Here is an 18,351-nt window from a genome sequence, read left to right on the forward strand (position 1 = left end):
CTAAAGCATCGTCTACAACGGCAGTAGAATTAATGAATTAAAGCTGTAACACCATAAATTGGGCAATCACAGTCGAGTATTCTTTTAATGCTTGAATGTGATTGGTCAATTACTTAAATTACTGCTTTAATCCATTAATCCTACTGCCATTGTAGACGACATGTTAAGCGTCTTCTACAATGAAATTTTACGACATAAGACTTAAGAAATTGACCAATCACAATTGAATATTCTCTTAATACTAGGCCGTGATCGGTCGATTTCTTAGGATTTACGCATTAAAAACTAATCATAGACACTACATTAAGCGTCGTCTACAATGAAATTTTAAGGAGAATTAAGGCGTAAGATTTAAGAAATTGACCAATTACAGTCAATTATTAAGAGAATATTCGATTGTGATTGGTCAATTTCTGAAGTCTTACTCCTTAAGTCTCATTAAAATCTCAGTGTAGACGACGCTTCAAAAGTCGCCTACAATGGCCGTAGCATAAGGTTGTAAGGCGTAATACTCAAGAAATTGACCAATCACATTCAAGTATGGCAGGGTTCCGAAATTGCTGCCAGTTTACTGCCAACACTGAAAATATATAATATACGTAACGTGCACTGTAGAATTTGCAGTTCTGGTAACAATTTCGGAACACGGCTTATGAAGAGAATACTCGGCTGTGATTGGACAATTTCTTAAGGCTTAGGGCTTAAATTATCTGTTGTAGATCGGTATTAAAGGTTCGTCTGCATGGCCGTAAGTAGTAAGACTATGGGGATTCGAACTCTGCTCCTCTCAGGGGGGGGGGTAAGGCGCGAGAGGAACTTGGTGCGGGTATGAGTGACGTCACGCGTGGGGAAGAAGGAACCGTGGCGCGCGGTGGTTGATGTCACTCGCGTGGAAGGGGAATGCGTGGCGCGACCGATGGACGAAGGGGTCCGCGCAGTGAAGGGGGATCCGCGCGGTGAAGGGGGATTCGCGGAAAGAAGACGGTGGTGTGAGAAGGACAGCGCTACGTGTGGAAAAGGATAGTGCTATGAGTGCGACAAGGATGGCGTCATCGTTGGACGACGTATAGGTGAGAGAAGGACGACGCAAAAGTAAGTGAGCAACGAATATATGAAAGATAAAGAACGATAATATTCTAAGCCAATGCGTGTGAGAGAGACGACAATAATATCGCGAATATACTTATAACTAGCGCAAGAGAGATGTTGGACTGGGGACGTAAGGAGAGGCGCGTAAATAATCACATTTTTTTTTTAATTGATACAACATTTACTTATTAAAAATCTATATATTTTTGTCAGCACGAGAGATTACTTATTCTAAGCGCGAAAGATGAAGATAGACTTACGATTAACGCTTGAGAGAGAACGATATCACGATACTTACAACTAGCGCGAGAGAGACGCAGGGATGGGAACGCAAGGAGGGGCATGCAAATAATTAAATTTTTTTAAAAATTAAAATATAAAATTTTTTAAGTGTGTGTATTATACATATATATATATATATGTGTGTGTGTGTGTGTGTGCGCGCGTGCGTGCGTGCGTGCGTGTGTGTGTACTTAAAATTAAGATTATAATTTTTATGAATAAAATTTTAAAATATAAAATATAATAATAATAATAATATAAAATGTAAAATATAATTTTAAAAATAATAATATTGGGTGGTGCGGGGGTGGGGGGTTAGGAGGGAGCTGGGTCAGGGAGATGGCCGCTCCTGTAACAGAAAAAAAGATATTGGATTAATACAAGTGTAGTTATGATAAGATTTATAAAAAAAAATACATCTGTGCTCCCCATTACACATGTCATTGGGTGCCCGAATTTCCCCGGGCACCCAAATCTCCTCCTCTTCCCCGAAGATCCGCCGCAGATCGAAGATGTCCTCCTCGTCCTGGGGACTCTCCGGAGCGTCACCCCACATGAAGGAGAGGTTCTGTCTCCTCCACCGCCGCTCCGCCCGCACCCACTGTCGACGCCGTATGTTAACAAATCCAGGAATCTGGATTTTATCCTGGGACTGTATAAAAAAATATAATTAATATAGATATACAAATTTTTTTATAAAATAATCACAAAATCGATACTTACCTCCCAGTGGAAGGCCAGTTTAACCAATAGCACACAAAGTAGGTTGGAAAAAGCCTGCTTCCACCCCGGGCAATTCTCAAAAATGTACTCCATTTTTTTTGTTTTTTACTTTTCTCTTCTTAACTCGTGCACTCTCTGAAACTGACTTTCTGATGCGGCAACGAGGTCTCGACACGGGATTTTATAGTAGAGATGCCACCAGATTATCACCATGCCAAAAACGCATCGTAAGACAAAAGTACGCGCGGTCCCATGCAACTCAGCATAGCATAATATAATATTATATAATATTATCATATAATATATCATATAATATAATATAATATTATCATATCGCGACTTTGCGAGCAGACAAACGGTGGACGTATCATTATCGTTTTACCAAAAACGCGTCGTAAGACAAAAGTATGCATGTTCTCATGCAAATTAGCACGATATAATGTGTCAACCCCGATCAAATGGTAATTGAACGGAAACGAACTCTCGTCAAACGGTCGTCAAACGGAAATGAACAACTATCGAACGGTCATCGAATGAAAACGAACGGTAATTGAACTTCCAGCTCCGTCGATCGCAAAGAGAGAAATTACCAAACCTCTTTAGAAAAAAATAATTCTGGAATTTCGGAGGGAAGTTTCCAAACCTCGTCAGAAAATTCTAGCTCCGTCGATCGCAAAGAGGGAAATTACCAAATCTCTTTAGAAAAAAATAATTCTAGAATTTCGGAGGGAAGTTTCCAAACCTCGTCAGAAAATTCCAGCTCCGTCGATTGCAAGGAGGGAAGTTACCAAACTTCACTACGAAAATCGACACCTTATCTAAAAAGGGAAAGAAGTTCTTCGTCCGCTCTGGACCTTACATCTCTAAAGGATGGATTATTTACAGGAAAAAACGACAATAATGAATTAGAAACCTCCCATGTTATAATAAAAGACCTCATCCAAGAGGCTCAAGAACATAATTCGAACATTAGAAAAATCGAAAATTCTCGAAAAATTAATCGCAAGAATAAGCCATCTTCGAAACTTTCTACGTCCCTATGTAATAAATCTCAAGAAATAATAGATAAATTTACGCGAAAACATAAGTCTAAACACGAGGTTGACATTATAATCTCCGAGTCGCATAATTGTTTGGTACTTTCTGAGGAAACTAAGGAAGATCGACTCTCTAAAATTATTGACTTATTGCGATTAGAGCATTTAAATGGAAAAGAACAGGAAAACATAATAAAATTAATAATGAATAGTCAAGATCGTTTCCACATTCCTGGAGAGAATTTAACCGCAACTCATGTTTTGCAACATCGAATAACGACCACCAGTGATCACCCGATAAATACTCGGCAATATAGATTTCCGCAAATACATAAAGAAGAAATAAGCAAGCAGGTAGAGGACCTTCTACAGGGAGGCATAGTGAAACATTCGCAATCGCCTTACAATACGCCCATATGGATCGTGCCTAAGAAAGACGATTCTAAAGGAAATAAACGAGTGGAGAATGGTTCTTGATTTTTGAACCTTAAATGAAAAAACTATTGGAGACGCTTACCCACTACCTAATATTGTTGATATACTAGATCAACTAGGGGGAGCGCAATATTTTTCCATATGCGATCTCGCATCTGGATTTCATCAAATAAAAATGGACCCTGCCGACAGTCATAAAACCGCTTTTACGACTCCTTTCGACATTACGAATTCGATAGAATGCCTTTCGGTTTAAAAAACGCTCCGGCTACTTTTCAACGCTTAATGAATTTAGTATTAACAGGACTACAAGGCGAAGAATTATTTGTATATATGGATGACATAGTTATTTATGCCAAGTCATTAGAAGAACATGAAAGAAAATACAACGCTTTAATAGAACGTCTTCGAAAAGCTAATTTAAAACTACAGCCTGACAAGTGCGAATTTTTGAAGCCGGAAGTAACATATTTAGGACATGTAATTAGCAAAGATGGAGTAAAATCAGATCCAAAAGAATTAGAAGCTGTGAAATTATTTCCGAGACCGAAAACGACAAAAAATATTAAACAATTTTTGGACTTGCCGGATATTACAGACATTTTATACCTAATTTCTCTAAATTTGCCAAACCGTTAACATCCTTATTAAAAAACAACACAAATTTCGAATGCACATCCGAACAAGAAGAATCGTTTCAAATCTTGAAACAAGAATTATGCAAAGAACCTGTATTGCAATATGATTTCTCGAAACCATTCATATTGACTACAGATGCTTCAGGAATAGCCATAGGCGGAATCCTATCACAAGGAGAAATAAACAGAGACCGACCGATCGTATACGCGTCACGCACTCTAACAGATAACAAAGTAAAATATGACACTTATGAAAAAGAAGCCCTAGCCATAGTTTATTGCGTAATTATTATTGCGTAAAATATTTCAGACCATATTTATACGGAAGAAAATTTACTTTAGTTACTGACCATAAACCTTTAACGTGGTTCAAGAATGCACAAGACGCAAACATGCGAATACTACGCTGGAGACTGAAACTATCAGAGTACGATCATGATGTTGTATACAAAGTCGGAAAAATTAACGTAAATGCAGATGCACTATCACGGAATCCTGTAAATATCATGGAAACAAAATGTAATATCATAAAAAATAAACCACTGAATCCTAATAATCCGCAAGATGCAGAAAAAATTTCTAGGATGTTGGAAAAATTTGACGACGAGGAAGAAAGCGAAGACGACGATTTTCATTTATATCTTTCAGACACTGAAACAGATGAACCGTTTTATGACCATACTAATGCCACATCATCTACCGAAGAAAATGAACCACCACCATCTAAACGAGATCGAATACAAACCCGAAGCCAAACTATAAACTAAAAGGAATAAAATAAAAATTTCCAAGATATCGAAAGAAGAACAAACCCATCAGATAAAGACGAAGATAAGGAAGAAGAAGAGGAAGAAGAAGAAGACGAAGAGGAAATTATCAATCTAAATTTACGGAAAGCAAGAACAAAATCTATCCAAAACAAAAGTAATGTCATAGAAAGTCGCGAATTATTATTCTTACGAAAAGATAATGTAATGTATTTTGTTGACACCAACGGAAAACCTTTAGACTCACGCAAAAACTCTTTGAACGGAATAGTCTGCCAAATCTTGGGTCCCTTATTCTAAGCAAACCTAAAGCCATAAAATATAAAAACTACTACCACATAGCTCTGCCTATTATAGAAGGATAACAGGAGGGTCCTACAATGACTTTAAACCAAATATCAATCACCGTAAATAATCTACGCGACATCATACAAGATTTAAAATTAGAAACAATTAGTATTGCAAAAACGGAAACAATTAATAACGTACCATGGAATAATATTAAATCACTACTTCTGTCAACATTCGTTAATATACCCGTTAAATTGATATGTAATGGATTAGTCAAATATCCACCTAAAGATTTACGAACTGTCATTATTGGAGAGATGCATTGCTTATTCACAGGAGGACACCGAGGCGTTACGAAGACCTACAACAGAATAAAACATAATTATTATTGGGAGAACTTGAAAGCCGACGTTCAAAGATACATCCAGCAATGTTTACAATGTCAACTCAAAAAACTCGTTCGAGTCAAAACTAAACAGCCTATGATAATTACAGACACACCAGGATCTTCTTTCGACAAGGTCGCTATGGATATCGTAGGACCATTACCGAAAACCGAGAGAGGCAACGAATATATTTTAACGCTACAAGATCAATTAACAAAATATTGTATGGGAATACCGCTACTAAATCAGACTTCCGAGACCATCGCAGAAGCTTTCGTAGATCGATTCATTTGCGTGCTCGGAGCACCAAAGGCGATATTAACAGATCAAGGACGAAATTTTATTAGCGAATTACTGAAAAAGATTGCTAAACTATTTAAAATTCGCAAGTTTCGAACAAAAGCTTTCCATCCTCAATCGAGCGGATCTTTAGAGAGATCTCATCATGCATTAGGAGAATATTTAAAACAATATGCAAACGAACAAAAACAGTGGGACCGATGGGTTGGTCTTGCAATGTTCAATTACAACACTAGCGTATATGAAGCAACTCCATACGAATTAGTTTTTGGTAAAATAGCAAGAATTCCATCCAACGAACCTCTTACTTCAGAAGATAAACTAGCAAGCTACGATGAATACTTAGTAAATCTCGTCACACAACTTCACACTATTCAGGGAAATGCTCGCGATAATGTTATTCAAGCAAAAACTAAATCAAAAAATCATTACGACAAGAAAACAAATTCGCAGACATTTAAGCCTGGAGACCAAGTATTTTTATTAAAAGGTCTTAAACCTGGTAATTCGGGGATCAATATACCGGACCTCACGAGGTTTTAGAAATTCTTAACAAAAATAATATAAAAATTAAGATAAAGAAAAATAGTCGAATAGTACATTCTAATCGCTTACGAATTTCACACATCAAGCCATCGAAAAACCAATAACTAAACAATAATTAAATACAATTTCAGATAGATCCCAGAGCCAGAAGACTAATTGCAATAATAATACTCCTAATAATGCAATTTCTTCGAACCTTCGGAATAATAGGATACGATTGTGGGTCATCATCAGCGAATCTAACGAACTTATCCTTATTAAATATAGAAGAATGCGACATCCTTCAAAAACAAGTTAATTCTAGTTCAATTTACGTGCAATTACTGCAAATTAATGATTTCACATCAACCCAAGTCATACAATGCAAAGTCGAGATTGACAGATTAATTAGAAAATGCGGAATGTTCTCTCACACTATGGATGTACATAATGGAAAATATTCATACATGGAACCAATAACCCGCCAAACTTGTAGACGTATGCATGATTACGGCAGCTATCAACTTGGAAACACATACATAACCGGTTTAAAATCAAATACAATCACCACACGCTCAGTAACGCTGGCCGGAACTGTGGATAATGACGGTAAATGTTTTGGAGGAGCATATTCCGTCTCTTACGGAACGTGGTCTGATGTCCTTGTAATAGGATCAATAAAAATTACATTACACGATTATACTGCAGATGTACGAATCAATAGTAATCAATTACAACTCAGATCGGGCATGACTTGTGAATTCAGCTCCGTAGAATGTATAGACATAGAAGGAGGAGATACATACTGGGACCCAGTTCCTGTCGGACTTTGCAAATTTTCCGACTACGGTATAATATATGAAGGATACGCCGACAAAATAATTGACAAAGAACAACGCCAAACAGTCTATTCCCTCACCGCTCAGGACATAATATTCGCTTTAACCAGCGTAGGGAGATGAAGTATGTGCATATTCATTAATACGAACAGAGCATCCTAAATTATTAATTTTCGAAACCGTACGCGGCACTGTAGTTTTTAGTAAACAAACTCGCACTTCTAACCTGGATATCTTCGCATATATGAACTCAAAATTTGTCTATGTGGAGAAATACATTCGTACTCAAATCAAGCAACTGTATCATAATATCTTGTTACAACAGTGCAATCTGGAACGAAAAATGATGCAACGCTTTTAGCTATCGCTACAGAATCTCCAGACATTTTTGCATATCACTTAATGAAAGGACCTGGATACATGGCTCTGCTGGCTGGTGAAGTAATTCATATAATAAAATGCGTCGAAATAGCACTCACTCGAACAGAGCAATGCTATAATCAATTACCAGTAACTAGAGAAAATCAAACCTATTATTTAACTCATCAAACTCATATATTATTATGCAACAAGGCACTCAGACAACATGTAATTCTTTCGCGCCCGCTATGTATCTCTTAGGAGATGCATGGTATAAATTAACATCCAAACCGGTAGACACCTTACCACCTACCATCATGAAATCATTAACAAGGCCCACATGGAAATATATCAGCCCAGGATCACTTGCCACCAGTGGAATATACACAGAAACCGACTTAAATGATCTCAGAGACCATATAATGTTCCCGGCAGAACGACCCGCACTCCTAAATACCGTAGCCCGAGGAATCATGGGAAAAACCATCTCTTTGGGGGAAGGTTCCATCTCCAACTTATTAGATAAAAATACGATCGAGAAAATAGCCTTATCTACATGGACAAAATTTTGGAGCAAATTCTTGATTTTCGAAAATATTAACGCGGGATTACTCGGCATCTATTTAGCCATAAAAACTATTAAACTAATATTAGATACAATAGTACATGAATATGCCTTGCATACAGTATACGGATGGTCGCTATATTTATTAGGGGCCATCTGGGACTCTCTAACCCATCTATTGTTACACTTAAAAACAAGACCACCATCACAAAAAAGCACCCATAGCACCAACCTCTGAGTCCCAACCCAGCAGGACGCCTGAGACGGCTCACTCCGAAAATTATACAATACCAATGCATGTTTACCCCTCTCTCTCTCCAAAGAAGCATACCTCTTATTCACTTGAAATCAAGGAATCAAAATCTTAAACAAATATAAACAATACTCTGAACCACACTCTAACACCTTAAAAAAAAGAAAAAAAAACGGAAAAATCAACCAAACTCTATCACAAGCAATTTTAACCATTCTACAGAATAAAGAAAATGGAGATCAAAAGCATCGAAACAAATTTCCTAACACGAGGACGCTTGGACGTAACAATAGTCAAGGTGGAGTCACCGCTCCTCTTCTTCGTTCAACTGAGAAACGGGGAGAAAGACTTAAAAGAATTAGATGAAGAATTAAAATTCAGGATGGTCAGGAAAGCCACCTATCTACACATCTTGCCCTTAGATTTCAAAGAAAACATGGCCGTCGCAATAAAGGATTGCAAAACTTGGCGACAGGGCATTATAAAAAGAATTAATAGGACGAACTGGATGGTCAAAATCAGCCTAGGGGACTGGGGCCGATCAATCTGGCGTATGTGCGATGTCTACCTCCTGGAGGACAGATTCAAGGAATTGCCTTGGTAAACTATAATCTGTGGCTTAGCCTACACCGGTCCTGTCCAGAACGTCCGAACCTGGCCAAAGGAAACCAAGGATCTCTGCCGACTACTTCTTGAGGGACGAAAAGGGTGGATTCATATAATCCGCCTCCTTAGTGAAGGGACAGCGCTAGTTAAGTTAAACGTAGAGGGAATACCCCCGACTACTTCATATTCTCTCCGCGATGCGCTTATTCTATTAGGCCACGCCCAACTTAGCACTACTATAGCCGTAGATGTAGTTCCTACCGTATAAAAAACGATAGAACTTTAAAGGAATATATTCCATACATTATATTATTAAGCATTATTCTATATTATTAGTTATTATCCTACGTATACACTCTATAATCATTCTTATGTTAATCGAAAAAAAAAATGTATATATATACATATATGATAAAAATAACGAAAAATAATATAAAATTTTTATATTCACTCAAGTAGAATATTCATATTCAAAAAGGGAAAAGAATGATTATATACAAATACATAAACACATGTTATACAAGAATTATAAACATTTTATAGGAGTTTTAGTTATAGAATTATCAATTCATCACAATATAAATTTTACATAAGACTGATATTCTTTTTTTTAGCACTCTAAGGAGCGCGAAAGTGGAACCGTTTTTTTTCTCTCATTAATGAATATCGCTTGATCATCAAAAAAGCCAGTTATTACCCCCCCCCCTTTTTTTCGCGGGCCTCCCAAAATGCAATTACTTGACGGACAAAGAACAAATCACAATGACTATCGCAACCTAGTTGAACTCCAGTGCGTCACTATAACAAGAGACGATGTTTTCAAGATATCAGGTTTGCAAGGAATGCTTTATGGCAATACTATCGAACTACAGACAACAGTACATGTTAGTACCACTGCATAGTTTGGTCCATTAAAATTCCAGCCGAACATCAAACAACTTGCACAATCTGTAGCATAATCTTATGAGTCAGCCCCGCATGGGCATACCTATGCCTGGAAGAATATCTACACGTCGACATGACGTACTTAGTCAAAGAATGGGGACGCCCTGTGATCACCAGATGGTTAGAAGAAAAAAAACAAACCCCTACATCAAACCCGGCCCGAGCGCCTGGCATTGTCTCGCTACTGATGATCAGGTAGTTAAAGTTATAAGAAAAGAAAAGGGAAATTCTTTTCCTTTTTGCTAATGACAAAAGTATTAATAGTAATAACGAAATGAAGTTCCATTTTCGCATTATAAGAAATCAATAATTCAACAATCTTAATAATAGAAAAAATGGCGTATTAATAACATCTATATAAATACACATGTATACAATAGTGATAGGCACGCCTCCGAAAGGCCACCCAAATACTAAGTTATAAAAATAAATGGCAAGAAAAGAATCGAGACAATTCCATTTGCAAATGTTGTGTCCTACATCCCCAACATTTGTCTAACGGCGGGGGTGTTACGTCCAGAGGAGCTCACGATTCTTTTCTTTCCCTTATCCGGTGCACATGTGCACGACTTCCGAAAATCGTTAATGATAATTAAATTGAAGTAGGATTCTCAGTAAATACTCCAGAATAACAATCAGATATTCACGGACTGATAAAAGTAGCATTTAGCTAAATAAGGCGGCAGTCAATCAGACGAATTTGATATTTCCTGATCACTAAAAAAAAACCTCACAAAATTCAAACAAGCTACAGAAAATAAAGAAAACTATTCACAAAACGCGAGTGACCGGATGTCGCGACACGCACCCGTTTTATCTCAAGGGGATAGTAAAAGTCATCCCCTTATCTCTAACAGACGCATCTTACAAAGCATAAATTACCACCACCTCCGATACTGAGAATCCTAAGTCCCCCGTTTTGGAAGATGCTCTCCTATTCGCGGACAAATGTAACAAAATTCTGATTTGTTGCATTTGTTTTAAAATGTTCATAAGTAGGGACAGGAAGGAGACCACGGAAATCTAACGAGGGTTTCTATTCGTCAACTTCCCTTATTCCTCACGCTGGGAGAGGATAATCCAAAACGATATATAAGCGCGAACTTTGGACAAATCGACACAGACATACATTCATTTTTCTTCGCTTACTAGTTCACCTCTTTACGTATTTGCTCAGTTACATTCTTACATAGTTGTTCGGTTACATACTTGCTTATCGAGTAAATGCAAAAATCTTAACCAAGGGGGCCCGGCAGCAACCACCCTCTTCAACAACTATATCCAGAATCAATTCAACGCTAATATCTCGCCATCCTCAACGCCAAGAGGGTCTAGCAATAATTTGTATCGATTTGTCCACGCTTTTCAAATAGTAAGTCTTATCTTTTATTTATTAAGTTCCTCTCCCCCCATCTTCCTTTATTGATAATAATCGCTTCCCTAGTCGAACCTTCGAGATCCGCTAGGGCTCACGCAAAGCGCCTCCGATATCGACGCAATCGTCGTACTCGCCGACTACTGGCTCGGGCTGTCGCCGACCCCTCTTTCACTCTAAATCTAAATGATATAAACATGAATCTTCCCATCACTCGAATTTTTTTGAACAATTTCCAAGGAAGTACGCGAGACTCCTCGTATCCGTCCCCTCAACCTTCTCCCCCTAATTACTCCCCGTACCTGTCTCCGGGAACTCTTCCTCCCAGCTATTGCCCAGTGTACGACACGCAACCTGATTTTCCGCAGTTATCACCCTCTCCTTCTCTACCCCACTCGCCAGTCCCAGATCCTCATCTCTTGTCTCCTCCTCCTCTTCCTCCCCCTGTTTATTCCGACATCGATCTTAGTGATCGGATCGTCTCCGAAATTCTCAGCTCGACTTATCCTCCGTACTCTCACCCCATCCTCCCGGGTCAATTCACCTTGGGCCCTGGTCCTATTCATATTCCAACTCTAAAGGCCTTTCTCCGCACCGCCCCTTCTAACATTCCCATCCCTTGCTTCACTCCCTTCACTAGATATCCCATCGCTATTCCCGTAGAATTCTTCCGGGAAAGATATCCTCCAGATTCCGACCAACCTCACCCCGTCTCGCATACACCCACACATACACACACATTCACGCTTAATACACATACACATACACACACAATCACGCTTAATGCACCAATACACATACAAACAATCACACTTAATATTGTACAAGAGCCGTAACCAAAATGTTTATGTAAGTTTTATCTTTTTTATAATGTACAATAAATTTAATTAATTTTATTTCTTTCGAATCTAACTTAAGGGGTAACACCACTGTAAACGCTCGAAAAAAACGGTTTTTTCACGAATTTTTTTGTGATGGAAGGAAAGGTGATAAGAAAAAACCTTTTAAGTATCTTGTTGGCTATATATTGAAATATAAAAAAAAAATTTTTCATCGAAAAATAATTAAAAATGGCGACGATACAATCGTTTTCGGACGTCGTTTTGAAAAAAGACGCTTCGCGGCACGCAGCATAAGTGGTGTAAATTTTGATCTGCAAAAAAAAAATTTTTTTTTAAATCTACATTAGTATAGCTAGAGAAACACGTAGGGGATTTTCAAAATATTAATTTTTGAATTTTTGGTAAGTGTTTGAAATAAAAAGTTGAAATTTCAATAAAAAAAACGGCCTTTATTTGTTTATAAAAATTGTTCAAATTAATTTATCGAAAAACCCCTACGTGTTTCTCTTAAGAATGTTGTTTTCAATGTGTGGTTAAAATTTCAAACAAAAATATTGAAAATTGTTCGAGTTATGGTGCGTGCCAATTTAAAAAATCATGTTTTGAGAAAAACGCGTTTAAAGTTTTGAAATGAGTTTTAGACGTGAAAAAATGAAAAATTCAAGTATTATAAATTTTTTACCATTAATCTGCAATCCCAGGACCGTAAAGCTGCCCTTCCAAGTTCAAAAATTCGTCCTCGTTTTCTTTTCTCGACGATTTTAGCGAGGAACGCGCCTCTTTCGCCGCATCACTCAACGAGCGCTCAGCGTACTTAATACGTAAAGCGTCGGCCTCTATGCAGAAATTGTATGCCTGAACGCCAATTTCCATGTCTAGCTGCTTCATGACTTCTAAGATGCTTGTCAAGCCATCGTTGAAGTTGCATGCAGCGATATTTACTGCAATATCGAGTACGTTTTTGCCGCTCGAGAATGTCTTGGGAGCTAGCTTCCATACGGTGGCGTTGAAACTTTCGTTGTTATTTTGCGTATAGCCTCCCAAGCAACGGCTCAGTAACTCGTCTCGGCTTAATTCCTCGTAGATAGGCTTTACAGCATTAAATACTTCTTGAGGAAGAGGCGGCTTATGAGAAAATAAATCCAGGGCACCCGTCGCTTTCGCCTTCTTCCATTCACACCAAGACTCCGAGCATTTGTCGTGCTGCGGGTTCGTATCGGTCGATATTTTGTGGAATAAAGTGGCCCATATTTCATTTTTCATATTTTCAATGGAGTCACAATTACGGCGTATAGCTAAACCATAATAAATGGTCAACTGATCTATTAATTTAGCCGTCAATTTGCCTTTTCCACCGAGTCCTTTCACTTGCTTTTTTAAATTTCGCAATCGATTGCCCATCCTTTTTTGTACGTGATCGATGCACTCCTTTTTTTTATTTCAAAATTATCATATGGCTGACTTTCCACGATGCCCTTGAAGGTTTTACTATCTCCATCACCGATATAATTTGCGTATTTAACTCCATACAAACGATCAGAGCGTGCGAACATTTCTACCATCGTGTCTACCTCCATTTTCCCAGCCGAGCCCTGGTGGTTTGCTTGGCAATCGTCCGCGTGTGTTGCATACCATTGTTCATATTCACTTGTTTCGCTTTTATTTTTCCAATATTCGCACTGTTTGCAGTATTTTGATTTTACTTGAACATCTAAAATTTTGCCAGTATGACAACCAATCAAGGACGTAATGCCGAAAAGAGACGAGAATCCACGCTTCCTCCACGAACCATCGCCAGATACAGTAATTCCTTCAAATTCTCCTTTTTTTCGGCTTTTGCGGATCTCTTCGTCTGCTGCTTTTTTCATCGAAACTTCGCGAACAGTAGCTGATGCTGTAAAATCATTTCTATTACGCGATCGTAAAATGATTGAAAAATTGGCCGCGGTAACTCCATGAAAGCACAAAACTTTAGTATGCCATTCAGCCCTACTCCGAGAAGCCGCATCGCAAGTACAATTCGACGATTGATTTCGTAAGCATTTCGTATATATTTGCAGCTTGGGATTTCAACTGCCGGGCAATTTGGGCAAACAATAACAATTTTGAAGCCGAGACCACGGGGACTTCTTTCTTGAAAACTTATGCTTGAGCCGCACGTTTTACAACGAACGTGCTCCGCAATTGCAGAAAAAACCATCAAAAAATTTATGATTCTATAGCCAAATCCATAATTAATGTCAAATTCATTACTACATTTCTCTAGTTTTTTTGTAGAAGCACTGACGCCTTCAGAATCTTTCTCGGCTTCGTATCGATTCAACGGTCGCTTTGACGAGTTGCTCCGACGCCGCGTTGGATACGATGTTTTCGAACCTTTTTTGCCCACATACACTTTATCGCTCATTTTAACTTGTTTTAATTTGACTATAGAGATTACTTATACACACGCACACTATAATTTACTGTATAAACACAGAGAAACACACAAAAAATCGCAAAAAGCCAGGAACACGTGCGTTCACTATACTAACGTATTTCTGTGTAAAAATTATTCTAGATTAAAACTCTAGCTGAAAATAGTAAGAGACATTTAGCAACCTCTAGTAGGGCATTAGAAAAGCTTGAAATCATTAGGCAAGTCGATACGTAGTACCTTCTGAGCAGGTGCGTGCGCTAATGCGAATAGTCGTTTTGGAGACGCGCGAGGCGCCTGGAAAAAACCACGAAATTTCATTCAAAAAAAATTTTTCCAGGTATAAAAGTTTTTACCTCATATTCTACAGACTTCAAAGTATTTTTTAAGCAAAAAAAAATCGATTTTTTAAAAAATCTACAGTGGTGTTACCCCTTAATCAATTCCCTCTCATCACCCACGCTCCTGAATCGCACTTGATCCCGTCCCGGGTAAAAAGGATTAAGTTCCTTTACCAAAAAGGGGAGCGTCGAGCGGGCATTCGGACCAAAAATAGAGTCAAATCGACCCTTGTCGTCGTTGACCTATCTTTGGCTCTCCCGCAAGCTCGCTCGACCCGAGACACTTGAGAATACCGAGTTAGCATAAGCAACATCGACGGATCTTATTCTTATATCCTTGTAGCATTAAGTCAGAGAAAAATATGCGAGAAAATTCCTTCTATAAGCCGAGGCTACAGGAAGTGCAACTAGAAAGAATACAACTCACCGATGTCGACACAAAAGAACCTATCGTTGTGTTAATTGATGCGGATATCGCAGGAAAGTTATTAACAGGCAAACGAAAAGAGCTTAAATGTGGAGTCGTAGCACTAGAAACGTTACTCGGATGGACTTTAATTGGAAATGTGGACAACTCACCGCAGCAAAAGGAAGACGCAACACTCATGGTCGTATCTATGTTTACATGTCAGGAAAACATTGTCGACTTGTGGAAGTTGGATACGCTGGATATTATAGATCCTAGCTTGAAAAAGACAGATGATGCACACCAAGCAAAAGTTAAAGAGAATTTTCAGCATACCATTAAGATGAATGAAGAAGGTCGATATGAAATATTTCTTCCTTGGAAGGTAGATTACTTACCACTGGTAGAAAATAAAGGATCGGCTATAAAACGACTTGAATCTACTACTAAAAGACTTAATGCTTAAAATCTTTATGATACGTACCAACAAATTTTTGAAGAATAGTTGTCCAAAGGCATTATTGAAAAGGTTCCGGAGGATGAAGTAAACTACAATGCCTACTATCTACCTCATAGAAGTGTGATCAAAGAAAATAGTACTACGAAAATAAGGCTTATATTTGACGCATCCACTTCTTGGAAAACTCCGCCGTCACTGAATCATTATCTCGAAACAAGTTCTAATTTGATTGAACAAATTCCGAGAATTCTACTACGTTTTAGACAACGAAAGATAGGAATAACTGCAGACATTTGGAGTGCTTTTTGCAAATATGTGTTTCACTTGACGATAGAGACGTATTGCGGTTTCTTTAGTGGAAGAAGACTCGTCCAGAAGAAATAGAAGTATACAGACATTGGCGAGTAATTTTTGGAGTCTCCAGCAGCCCTTTCTTCTTAGGGGCAATGATCGAATATCATTTAGACAGAGCACTACAACAAGGACAAATGGAGACAGGAATAAAAGTCATTTAACAATTAAAGAAGTCTTTCTACGTAGATAATTGCGTAATCAGTGTTAATACGCACAGCGAGGCCGTAGCATTTGAAGTTACTAGCAAGACAAATCATGGCAGAAGACAAATTTGATTTGTGAGGCTGGGAATACACGGCTCAAGAAGAAACATATAAATTGACTTTCGTACTCGGATTGCTTTGAGATAAAGAACAGGATACTTTAATGTTGACACCTACATTGTGGGAATTTTACACTACGTCACAGATTACAAAGAGAAATACTATCTGCTGCTCAAAAAGTATTTGATCCCACTAGTTTGTCTCCCTCGATATCCTTAAAATCTAAGCTGTTGTTACAGAAGCTTTGATCATGCAAAATCAGTTAGGACAAAGAAGTACCTGAAAATATTAGAGCTGATTTCGATAATTGATTGCAGCAGCTTCACTAGTTAAAGGAACTACATATTCCGCGACACGCTTTTCGTCAATGTAAACTATCTTTTCATGTGTTCGTAGATGCTAGTCAAGATGCAGTTGCCGTTTTTGCGAGGACAGAAACTCGAGAGAACATATATATTATGACGTTGCCATCTTGTCGCGCGTCAATCCGCCCCGTCAACTTTGACGGGACGTGGGCCGAGCGGCTGCGCCAGAAGCCAGATTGCGAGAACAATATCGAACTCCCCGGAGAGACGAGCGGTTTTATTGTATTTTGCGCCTTTATTGACTTTTTGTATTTTTTTGTATTAATGAAATGTCGGGCAACCCGCCGGAGAACATCCGGAAGGCGAAGATAACGTCGAAGGATTTCATGAAACGGCCTGCGACACGGCTCTCCCCGCCGGCGAGCGGAGGAGGAAATAGCGCCCGAATAATCGAGCCCCGGGACGCCACGAGTAAACATCGCCCCTCGTCGTATAAAGGAGGACGAAGGCCCGATCGGCATTACCTTCCAGGGGTGGAGGACGTTAGATGGGCCTGCACCGCATCATGAAAACCGGGGCCCACGACAGCAGAATTTGAATATTCGAGACCGTTTCGCGCATGGCGCAGGAATACCTCGCGTATCGCGAGGCGCAAGGATATCGCGCGTGTCGCGGCGCGATTTACCGCGGAACTGCGCACTTCTGCACGCGGTCATTGACGCAGCTATCGACCCTGGATCTTCCAGGGACTCACTCTGGTGCGAGCGCACGACGCAATCAGTTGAAAAGTCATAATATTGGTTGTCGCATTGTGCTAGTCGTTGTCGTTGGCGGAATCAAGGAAAGAACGGCACCTGCTCGAGGACACATATCGATGAGGTTGCCTATCTTTTGTAAGCCACGTACGCGATTCGGTCTGCCGACCGGCCGTTCTGTCGCCGTCGCCATTTTCGTGTTTTGCTGCCGCTCGGGCCTTGTGCCGAGCTGTCGATTTTTCGTGGATTTCTGGCGACCGGAGACAAGTGATCGAGGTATCGCGGGCAGTCGTAACGTAGGCATTAATTGATAGGGTATCGTTCGTCTCTCTCCGGGTTTCGTGATGTTAAACACATGTAGCTATCGACCGCCGAACATCGACCGCTAAAAATCGCGAAAAGCGTGTATGCCGCCCGTGTTGTCATGTCGCTGTCGTTGACGCGTGATACATCCTCGCAGACGATCCACTGGCGATTTTCGTGTCTAATTGCGTTTGTGTAATCGATTATTAAGTGTGCGTGTGAGCGTCTAGTATTATAAGTGTGAGAGTATTATAAGTATTTGCGTCTTTGTCGCGCTCATTATGTCAATGAGTAGCGCGTATTTTGTAATGATTATCGTTTGTCGAATGTGTTGCGGTGCGAGATAATCGCCGAAAAATTCAACTGTTATCGAAATTTGAGCTGGTTGCGCTGAGAAAAGAGGTGAAACGCAGGGAGAGAAAAATCTCCGGCCCTCGTCAGCTATCGAATATCGACCGTATCGTTCGCCGGTCGTAGACGAGATCTATTT

At 39.2% G+C, this 18,351-nt stretch overlaps 1 pseudogene; it reads right to left on the reverse strand.

Annotated features, from left to right (window-relative positions):
* Positions 1–12,942: 12,942 nt before the first annotated feature.
* LOC112637940 lies at positions 12,943–13,835 on the reverse strand (annotated as a pseudogene).
* Positions 13,836–18,351: the final 4,516 nt, after the last annotated feature.

Source organism: Camponotus floridanus, unplaced genomic scaffold (genome assembly GCF_003227725.1).
Source record: "Camponotus floridanus strain SB8 unplaced genomic scaffold, Cflo_v7.5 scaffold221, whole genome shotgun sequence".
In the NCBI taxonomy this organism is placed as follows: Eukaryota; Metazoa; Arthropoda; class Insecta; order Hymenoptera; family Formicidae; genus Camponotus; species Camponotus floridanus.